The sequence below is a fragment of the Pezoporus flaviventris genome, unplaced genomic scaffold (genome assembly GCF_033815535.1).
Source record: "Pezoporus flaviventris isolate CSIRO_AGI_PZ_B2104156 unplaced genomic scaffold, CSIRO_AGI_Pfla_v1 ptg000107l, whole genome shotgun sequence".
NCBI classification, from domain to species: Eukaryota; Metazoa; Chordata; class Aves; order Psittaciformes; family Psittacidae; genus Pezoporus; species Pezoporus flaviventris.
Window position 1 is genome coordinate 1,813,296 of NW_026892655.1, and position 7,985 is coordinate 1,821,280.

A 7,985-nucleotide genomic window follows, 5' to 3' on the forward strand; every position below is an offset into this window, starting at 1 on the left:
GTCCTCCAAGCTGGCTGCTCATTGGTTTGCCATTTGCCGTCCTGGAGCATGTCTGGTACCATCTGGATCACGGTGAGGATTTCCTCTCATGTCTTCATAGAAACCCAGCCTGGTTTGTGTTGGAAGGGACCTTAAAGCTTGTCCAGTTCCAACCCCCTGCCACAGGCAGGGACATCTTCCACTGGAGCAGCTTGCTCCAAGCCCCGTCCAACCCGGCTTGTTAGATTGCAAACAAAGAGACAAGAAAAGCTGAGTACAAGAATAGCGATTTTAAGACAGAAATATTCCAATTTTCGTGCTGAACACATAATTCAGACTTACTTGGGTTGCACAAAATGATCCCGGAGCATTTGGGTGCGAGGGTGGCTGCAGTCACAGCTCTGAATCAGTGTTCATTGCCCAAGAGCCCTTCCCCGTGCAGGGATGGGCAGAGCTGGGCCAGCTGGGGTCACAAACCCTGAGCACTCCCCATGGGCAGTCAGGGATCAGCCACCGTCACCAAGGCCTGGGTGGGATGGAGCTGAGCAGATCGTGGAGGAGAGCAGGGTCTGATGCTCCCACACAGCCCCAAATGCCTGAAACAAAGTGGGTGGAGGGGTGGTGGGGAAGAGATTTTAGGGCAGCACTGGTCCAAATCCACTTGGATGCGGAGACTGAGTCACCTGTGTGTCCATCCCTGTCCCCTCTTCGGGATGAAGGGCGCGTTGCTCCCGTGCTCACACACGAACCACCTCCTGCCTTCTCAATATCATCGTATTACAGCAAACCTGACTGAATGCACCAAGCCCCACCGAGGCACAAAGCAACCCCCCAGCCCCTACCCCCCCCCCCCAAAGCCAGCCCTCCCCATGGCAGCTCCGTTTCCAGCTAAACTGGCATCCGGGGGCTCACGATGGTCTGAAGTGCGCTGTCAATGCCTGCAGGAGGCTGCCAAGTCCCTGGGGACCAGGGACCACATCAACCCCGCTGTCAGCGCTGGCTACAGCAACATCCACAGGCGCCTCATCAGGTGAGGCAGTGACATAGAGGGAGAGGAGGAGGTTACCGGGGGATGGAAAGCACAAGAACAAGCATCCAGGCCCCAGAGCAGAAGAGGGAAGCTGTCAAGAGGCAGCAAGAGGAGGACAGGAACAGAAAACGTGTCCAGCTCCTTCAAATCCCACCAGAGCCTCGCTCCTCTGCAGAGAATTCCCAACTCAACCCACTTCAAACCCCACACCTGCCTGCGCTAAAAAGGATGCTGAATAATTCAGGCCTCACTCGTGTGCTCCTGAGCTGCGGAGCGTTCCCTGCTCCCGCGGCAACGTGGGATTTCAGCGGCGGCTGGGACTGAGGAGGGGAGGTTGGTGTCACCCCTCCCAGGCTCTGGTTCGTGGTGCTGGGCGGCGCAGAGCCCCTGGCAGCGTGGTGGGGACCAGAGCTGTGCTCCAGGCAGGATAAAGGCAGGGAGAAGGGGGGCTGGGGCGTTTTCCACCTGCCGGGCTCTTCTGATCTGCGGCAGATGTCTCCCTGCTTTCGAGCTGCATCAGGAAGCGACCGCTTTCATCCAGGCTCCTCACTGGGGTACTTCCCATAAAGGCAGGAAAAGTCACCTTCTGTGGCCCGCTCGCGGCACCTCGCCCATCAGGGACGCGCGCCTGCGCCTTCAGCAGGGCCCCAAGACCTTGTCCCGGACCAGGGGCTCCCCCTTCCCTCCGCTTCTGCCAATCCTCCTGGAAGACCAACAGCCTCATCCCGCCCGGGTCCCACCGGTGCACCGGAAAGACCACGGGGTGAACCCCAATGCTACATGCTCCTCCTGAACACCCCCATGCACCCAACAGGGACACAAACGACCTCCTGGCCACCTCCCGAACCCCTCATCAAGGGCAATTCCTTTATGAGCAGCAAGACAATCCCAAACGAGAAGGAAACCCTTCATTTTGGGCACAGGGGCTCTCAAGTTTTATGCCTTGCTCAGAAAACACCAACCCCAACATTCCCAACAACCACACCGGCGAACCTACGGCATCTAAAAGGAGGTTCCTCACCAGACTCGACACGCACGTGGGACTGATTGGTAACTACAGACAGCCCGTGGTGGAGCAGCCCAGGAGCCCACTGCGCCTGCAAATCAGGTTGAGGATCCACTTGGTGCTTTATAAACCTCCGGAAATTGCAGCCTGAAGACACTGATTTCAACTCGCTTCTCTTCTCTTGCCTCCAGTATCAGACACCGTCCCGCTGAGACGTTATCAGGCTGAGATCCCCAGCCTGGCCTCTTTTAGCTGCTCCTGCTGCTGCCTGCCTCCCAGTGCCTCAAAATGCTTGCAACCAGCTCGTTTTGCTCAGCTATCAGAGGAAGGAACAGCGATTCTTGCAGTTATTGTCGGCCCGCAAGCAAGTGCTGCTTACCTTGCAGATGGCATTGTGAGCTCCTCAGCCCACTGGATGCTCTGGCACTTTGTCATGGAAAAGACAGATATTTGCTTATGCCATTGGTGGCCAGCTCTGTGTTTGCAGCCTCTGTTCTAGCAAACATGAGATCTTAATTAAGGGACTTGTTGGCTTGCTGAACTCAGACAGATGGGATCTTAATTCCATTAGTATACTTTGATTACCTATTATAGTAGGGTTATAAAAAACATGGACACAAGTGCAAGGTTGTCTGAGCAGCTATCAATCCCGGCAGGCACTTCCCGGTGACAAGCAGTCAGTGTTGGTCAGCGGTTTCTTTCTACCGCTCCTTTTCCCTATAGCCAGGTTTGGAAATCCTGCACGACCGTGCAGGGTTCTTGGCTATCCTCATCCTGGAGAGCTTGATCATTTGCTATGAGGGTGCTGAGGCGCTGGCACAGGGTGCCCAGAGGAGCTGTGGCTGCCCCATCCCTGGCAGTGTTCAAGGCCAGGTTGGACACGGGCTTGGAGCAAGCTGCTCCAGTGGAAGGGGTCCCTGGGTTGGAACTGGAGGAGCTTTAAGGTCCTTTCCAACCCAAACCATTCTGTAACTCCATGGTCTCTTCCCCTATGTACTGCAAAGAGCACGGTGCTGAGCAGCACGAGGTGCCAGTGCTGGGGGTAGGAGGGGAACCACAACTGGAGGCACCATTCAAACCAGCCACGGCTGTAAATGCACAGTGTTTCACCTCTGACACTGCACATCCTGCCCTGCATCGTCCCAGCCAGCAGAGCAGCACTGAAGAGCAGCAGTGCTGCCTCACGGGCAGTGGGTAAAAGGCCTTGGTTAGATTTAATGTGGGAGAACCACAATGTCAAAGAGCCTGCGGATGAGACTTCCAAAGCAATGGAACAAAACCACCACTTATGTCCAATAGCCCAGCTCCACGCTAAAGCACCCACAATAACGACAACCTCACAGAATGAGGTGGTTTAGAAGTCCCAGCAGCCCTGGAAAGGGATGGAGCTGTTGCTGTGGTGTGAGAGGCAGGAAAAGGCCTATTTAAACACTGACTGTATGTGAAATGCCTCTTTTTTTTTTTCCCTTGCTCTGGGGCTTCAGCACCAAGAAAGACATCTAACTCATTAAAGAGCATTTCCTAGCTCGCTTTTGGCTCCAGGCCCCAGCTGAGCGCTCCTGCTACCCCGTTCAGGGTAGAGCACAACTGAAACCAAAGCTGTGAGGGGGTCTGCTTTTATAATGCAGGAGAACCCGGGGCAGGAGTGGCATCACCCTGGGCAGAGGAGAGGAAAGAAAAGGCATTTTAATTACACATCCTCTGGAGAGAGTCATTATTACAGCCCAGAGGATCTCCTGCTCATTTGTGTTGAGATGTTTTATGGTGGCTGCAAGTGCTGGAGTAGCTGCAGACCCGGCAGAGCCACTGCAAAGGGCACAACAGCACGGGAACAGACCTGAAATAAGTAGGTGTGGGTAGGAAATCAGGACCCACCTCCATTATGAGATGAAACTGTCCTGGGTTAAAACTTAACCTGCTTCATCTCACCTTACCTAAACGAGCAGCTAGAGAGCACTCCAGCTATCACACTAGATGCGGCAGCAAGGAAGAGGTTTGCAGGCACCCCTGCAGGATGCTGCTCTCCAGGATGCCACACTGGTCACAGCTGAGGACCAGCACACCCACCTCCCTCCGTGCCAGAACCAGAGCCCTGCTTGTCAAAGTGCCTTCTCTAGGAGGTTTTAAATGCCTCAGAATGCTCAGGGATGAGCTCCACACCCACCGGGAGCCTTCCAGGAGAAGCACAACGCCAGTTTGGGAACGGTTTTCACCCCATTACTCCTGTTTGAGCACTTCCGGCTGCTTCAAGGCTCAGCAAGGTTCATTAGCAGCTCGGTACAAAGAGCTGAAGGCTCTTGTCCTCAACACTGCTCCCCAGCGGCAAGAGTCAACGATTTCCTCTTCAATCCCTGCTCCGTTTCCGATGGCAGAGCTCGAAGTCACATCCCTGCATGCGGATTAAATGCTCCGGAGTAACAGGGGCATCGTTTGCCTTCTGGAGGGCGGGGGGAAGTGTTTCAGTTCCAATTTCCATCCACTTAATTATCCCTCAGCTCATTTAACTGCCTTTTTTGGGCCACTTTTGATGCTTTTCAATTATTCAAAGAGAAGCCCACCCCGTGCACCTCTCTTGCCTGGGATCCCCCATGGTCTGATGGGATAACTGCAATCCTCCCTCCATCCCTTCCCGACTCACCCAGCAATTAACACATTTCCTCAAGTGATTCGAAGAACTCAGTCTCAGAGACAAAGTCGAATACATCAAGTAGGAGCAAGACACAAAATCCAAACCCAGAATTAGCGCAGCACTTGGCTGAAGTTTCTCACCTGTGCTCTGCCCAACTTCAGCCGGGTTTAAAGTCCACTTCTCCTGCTTTATCTAGCATCAATATCTTCCAAGAGTCCTCCAGGTGACTGCAGGTTCTTTCCCCACCTATTTCAAGGGCTGATAGTTGGCTTTTCCCCTGCTGTCTCCTAGTTTCTTTTGCCTGTTCTCTTGCTGGGCAGGTCAAGCCAGCACTCACCTGCTGTTCCCCCTCTTGCTCTGCACCCATCGGCACCAGCACCTCACTGAAAGTTAACTTTAGCTGGAACACACACAAAAGGAACTGGAATTGCCCAGGCAATATTTGCTGCAGCACGTGTCTGCAACTGCAGCCAAAGACCCAGGGGGGCAGCAGGTCAGGAGAAAACAACAGCCACCCAGAACAAACCCCTCCCTAATTAAACAGCTTCGGATTGGATTAACCAAGGAAAGGCATTAGAAAGAAGGGAGTGATGGAATTCTGCAACCCGAGTTCAATGGTAGTCATGAAAGGAAGGAAAACTGCATGGCCCAAGCTGCCTGAACCAGATAATGATTTTAGCAAAGCCTTTTGCAAAGTAAATTGCACGGAAGTTGAGAAACCTGAAAGAAGTTTAAGAGAAAAAGAAAATCTCTGCCTCCTTCAAGGAAGTGTGAGGGAAAAAAGAAGGAGCGTGCGGGTATTGTGTGTCCTTAGCAGCAGTTTGAGAACCAGAACAAAGGCAGAGAGAGTTTCAAAGCACAGCAGCTCGCCCCGCTCTGCTGTTTGTTCTGCTCATAAGCACACAAGCTGTTTCCTTTCATCTGGAAAAACTCACACAATAAGAAAAACACCTCAAAAGAACCCGAGTCTGTAATAACAAAGCCCAAGGGGCAGCCAGAAAGAGATCTTTTTGGCCAGGAAGAAATATTTGGTGTTTGGAGAGAGCCGCCTGTGTCTGCTGTAGGGCACACGTACGTCCTCCTGCTGCAGGAGCCGCGCAGCAGAGATTTGCCTTCCCTTCTCTCCTCCCCACACCCAGATGAAGGCTGCAACCCTTCAGGTCAGCACAAAAGGGAGCAGAGGAAGCAGGAGCAAGGAGATAATAGGGAGAAGGCAGCACATGAAAGAGTGCAGCCGGGGACGAAACGTCTCCCTGTGACCCCTGCGAGGAGGGGGAAGAGGAGGAATCAGAAGCCCGAGCGGGGTAGAACCCGCATCCTGAACGGGGCCGGTGGCGGCTGCGGCTCGCAGGAGCCGGGGAAAGCAGCGCTCTGAAAGGTTGTTTTGATAAATCTGCCATCTCCTTGTGGAATTCCAATCTCCAACTGTTCCACTGGCAGCGAGAGCTCTGCAGTAACAACACATGCCACAGCTTGTGAGTTGACTTGAATTACATTTCAGATGTGGGGAGGGGAGGATGTCAGTGGGAGGTTTATGAACAGTATGCTCTAGCTCTGATGTTGTTATCACCAGATGGCTTCAGCTGTATCATTTACAAGAAAAAACAAACAACCCAAAAGGTAGAGAAGGGAAGGTGAAGCTGACAAATAAATCCTCATTCACTGCAACTGGAACAACGTGAACAAGCGGCCTGCTTCCCTTCAGACCTTCTGTGACAGCGTGTTCCCAAACTGCAGCCTGGCTCCGCAGGAGGGGCTGGGACAGATGAGCCCCAGAACAGATCATTCTCCTGCAGGTATCTCCCCATCCTCCAGGGAAGGAGACTGCCAAAGCTGCATCACTTCCCTCTAAATCCCTCCCCAGAAAGGGCAATGTGAACCCCATTCCCTGCCTGCTTCCCAGGAGCCAGGGCTGCTTCTCCAACAGTTGGTCGCTGACGTGATGAGGCTCAAAGGTCTGGGTCAGGTTGGAAGCTCTCGGTAAACAGCGCAGCTCCTGCAGCGTCATTGGGCATCTCAGTGCCACAGAGCCAACTTCTGCAATTCCCTGGCAATGAACTTTTCATGCCTGGCTGCAATTAGAAGCTAGAAATGCTGGTTTGAGTTGTGACAGGGTAGCGCAGAGAACCTCATTATGACTAAATGCTTTGCTTACTTAAAAGGAAACGCACGTTAAATCCAATAGAAAAGGAATTAGTGGCATTCAGGCAGGAGATGCAATATGGGAATTTGTGAGGCACGTAAAGGGAAGGATTTACTGTACAGAGAATTGTGTGTTTGTGATGAGCACCTCCGGGGGGGGGGGGAACAAAAAGGGGCAGAGACCCTCTCATGAGTCACCATCTGATAAAAATAGATGAACTCAGAGTGAATGAACAGATATGTGCTTCACCCAGAGGACAAGAGGCTAGGAACGGAAGGATGGTAACAGAAGAATCAGAGCCAACTGCTACCTGATCCATTTCCTAGGCAAAACGAAGAGTTATTCCCTGTAATCCATTACGTGCCCTACAGCAGCATCTTCAGATCAGCTCCATTTGCCACTGTGTATTTCAGTTTAACGTCCTTTGAGGTTTGGGGCTCACGATGACACACGTGGATGGGTCCATCCTACACAGCCATCCTGCACTGCACCTCCATCTGATGGAGCAGATGGTGGCTTGCACTATTCTCCCTTCCCACATCAGGCAGAATGAAGGACCACAGGTCACAGAATAGTCAGGGTTGGAAAGAACCTTAAGATCATCAAGTTCCAACCCCCTGTCATAGGCAGGGACACTTCACACCAGACCCTGTCACCCAAGGCTCTGTCCAACCTGGCCTTGAGCACTGCCAGGGATGGGGCAGCCACAGCTTCTCTGGGCACCCTGTGCCAGCGCCTCAGCACCCTCACAGGGAAGAGCTTCTGCCTTATCTCCAGCCTGAACTTCCCCTGTTTCAGTGTGAACCCATCACCTTGTGTCCTATCACTGCAGTCCCTGATGAAGAGCCCCTCTCCAGCATCTCTGCAGCCCCTTTCAGACACTGGAAGCTGCTCTGAGGTCTCCACGCAGCTTCTCTGCTCCAGGTTCAACAGCCCCAATGGTCTCAGCCTGTCTTTGTAAGGGAGCTGCTCCAGCCCCTGCTCATCCTCATGGACTCCTCTGGACTTGCTCCAGTGTGCAACATTGCTTCCTGAATCCTACCTGACTTCCAGCAGCAGTGTGGCACTATCAGTCAATGCGTGGCACTATCAGTCCATGGCAGCAGACTGAAAGGGAACATTTCGGGAGCTGGATCTTGAGTGGGCAGTTTTAGAAGCGAGCCACCCCAGCAATGAAGAGACCACAGGTACCACACAG